Source organism: Pocillopora damicornis, chromosome 5 (genome assembly GCF_964200805.1).
Source record: "Pocillopora damicornis chromosome 5, jaPocDami1.2, whole genome shotgun sequence".
Classification (NCBI taxonomy): Eukaryota; Metazoa; Cnidaria; class Anthozoa; order Scleractinia; family Pocilloporidae; genus Pocillopora; species Pocillopora damicornis.
In genome coordinates, this window is record NC_142674.1 from 27,917,501 (window position 1) to 27,920,952 (window position 3,452).

The following is a 3,452-nucleotide window of genomic DNA, read 5'->3' on the forward strand; positions in this document are numbered from 1 at the left end:
AACACAACACAGATTAATCTAATTTTAATTACATATCAGTTTTAAAAGAAATGATAAGTAATCAAATTGGATTTTACGCAAATACTAGCCAAAGGCCTATTTTAAAAGAAATAGGATTGATCTTAAACAACAAGATCAGGGAATGGATAGACATTCGTAGCACAATAAATAGATACTTACACCCTGTTGAGCACCAGTTGACATGAAAGAAAGAAAACAACAATTGTTCAGTGAAGTGTTGTTAATAACTTTAGCTTAGTAATCACTAACTTACATCCCCAAAGAATAGGCCAGTAAAGCTGTGTTCGTTCCAATTCGGATTATTATCAGGCAAGATTTTCCACAGCTTTTACTCTCGACTAACTCCGAGAAAAACCTCCTATAATGATGTCATTATAAAAAAAAGTATGTTTTTACCATTTGTTTTGGTATGAAGAAAAACAAGAAAGAAGAAACCACGAACCCGCTGTTTCATTGAGGAGGCCTGGATCTGCAGAACAGGCGCAATTTTTCAGCGTTTTTCGGTCAAACGGAGGCAAGCGTGAAGCGACCATGAAGTGCGAGTCACGCTCGAGGAGGAGTGAAAAAAAAAATACACGAAAAAACACCTGTAACCCGCAGAACAGGCGCAATGTTCTGCGTTTTTCCGACAAACAGAGGCAAGAAGGAAGCGAACACGAAGAGTGAGTCACGCACGGAAGGAGGAGTACAAAAAAAGGAAGGCAAAACCAGCTGTACCTTGTACCTACACCAATTTTTCAAGCTATTTTTCCCCCAGACACTGGCGGAGACTACAACAAACATGGTTTTATGTCGAGGCAACATTTTCTCCAAAGAAATGACGGTTACAAGTAAACATATGTTTCTATGCGAGCGAAACCTCTAAGAAGGTGATATATTTGAACGTAAATAAATCTTTACAGTTATTTTGCTGTTTCAAATGCGTATGTGGACAAGTTTTGTAAACCTAGTGCGTCCGCTACCTTCGGAGGATAAATCTCATAAATGACATTTATCCCATCCCATTGTTTACAGTTTTTGTTGCTTATTTTTTAAGTTCAATTCTGTTCGTATTCCCAATTTACTTCTCTATGTGCTTGTAAATACATCAGCGATGCAATACCTTTGCTTATCCTTTACAGTTGGCTTGTACGGAATTAAACAAAGGGCTTCTCGAATAGCTTCGTCCATAAAACATGATACGCTATGCTTTTGTTGAACGATATTCGTTTATCACATGATATTCACTAATCAATTTGATACGAACAGTGGAAGTGTGGGAGGTTTTTATTTTTTTGCGCTCCTCCCTCGCGCTCACCTAACGCTTGTCTCCGTTCGCCGATGAGACGCAAAAAAATTACGCCGGTTCTTCAAGCAAGACAAGGCGTGGCGTGACATAGTCGGCAACAAGTTATCGATTAGAAAGATATTTTTAAATATTGAACTACCAAGTTAAAGATGGAAATGATTACGAAGCACGAAAATATAATCTCTTGTCATGAACTTTTTTTTTCGACGGTTGATGATCAAACTTTGGGCTGCTTGATGGCTGACAGTTAAACCCATTGAGACCCTTCAAAGCGGACGCTTTACCTGAATTGCACCCGAAACTCATCTAGAGACATGTATTGTAACTTTAATCATCATATGACCCGTATGGACCCGCGCACCCTTCTTTTATATGCAAGTACATCCTATTTAGGTTGAGACAAAAATTTCGAAATCTCGAACACTAAGTGGTAAAATGTTCATTGACTGAGTTTGGTCGGGCCGGACCGGATAATAAGCACTAGTATGACCTCGAGCCAAAAGTTTACCTGTCCGGCCCTTCCATCCGGTCGATAAGTACATTTTACGTAATTTTTTCCTCTTTCAAAGTTATGCTGTTTGCCAAAACACCAATAAAACTCACAACCAAAACCGGGATGCGCACGCTCCAAAAAATTAATCCGCACTTTAGGTACATTACGTTTACATTTCAACAAAAAATCGCCTATATTTTATTATGTTTCAATGGTGAAGATGAACGAATATATATGCATTCGATTAAATCAAATTGAATGAATAAAAAAAAAAAGAATAAAAATTTTACTTGACTTATGTAAGCGGTCAAACCAAATATGCCAAAGAGGGTTAATAAAAAAATAATGGTTACTTACCGCCTTATTGTCACAAGGTCAGGTAAGATAATAAAAGAGAATAGAAAAGACAGTAAAATCATAAATCAGCAAATTGTGTCTAAATCAACAATCGTTTTAGTTCAATAGTTCACAATTCGAATAGACGATTAAAATCATACTCACATGCTGTAATGAGCAGTAACCAGGGCAGAAAAGAAACAATAAAAGTTAGTTTAAGTGAGGAGAGTAATTTAGGAAAAGAATGCAGTAATGTTAAAAACTAATCAATGAAACTAGGTTAAACACCTGGGATAAGAACTCGTTTCACACTTTTGAAGGTTTATTGGGCTGGAGACTTAGAGGATGAATAACCAACAATTATAGGTAACGATATGATAATATCTATGGGCAACTGTTTGATACGTGTCTTTCCGCTTGTTTATTGAGGGACAAAGTTGTTTGCCAGAAATTGGTTTTCGATCTTATAAGCGGACTTGTCAACAATGGCATTTTTGCTTAATAAGGAGGAAGCTTGCAGTTATTGCAAGTTATTGATTTTTATCTAATTTGTTTCTTTTTCTGCTTAGAAGTTTCCTTAATGTCAGCATGAGCAGAGGAAAATGCCAATTTAAAAAAAATATTCTGGTGTACTGTCGATGTTGTATTTTGATCATCCCTTTCTACATCGATATTTCAATTTTCTCAGTTTTCCGACTCTGTTTACTTAAAACCAGTTCCCTGAAAGTTGTATTTGATGCATTATCTTCTGCTGACATTCTTCTGCTGACATTATGGTCTCAGTCTCTCGCTCCCCCCCCCCCCCCGTCCCGCTCTCTCCCCCTCTCTCTCTCTTATGAAAATCTTCCGCACCTGTTGTTCTTAGTTGTCCACTAAACGCAAGAAAGGCAGCGGCGCAGATGTGCTCGCAACGCAACTGCTTATTCATGCTTTAATCATAAGAATAATCTTGAACAAACAAACAAACGAACAAACAAGCAAAAACAAACAAACGGAGATGACAACGTATCATTATCCTTAAAGTAATTAGTTCTAAGCTTTAACTTACCGCCTGATATATTTACATGTATTTGATCCACCGAAGACGATATTGAGAGCAAAGAAAACGATAGGGATAAGCAGAATTCAAGTATTATAAAAAAAATTGTTTAGTTCAACTAACATTTATAGTCAAAGTAGGCAATACTAACACACTTCCCATCAATCATCATATGGGACTGAAGGCTGGCCTCGGTTATTCTTCATCAACTGTTTTCGAGATATATCATTTATTTTGCTATTACAACGACTGGTATTAGAACATCAAATTCTCAT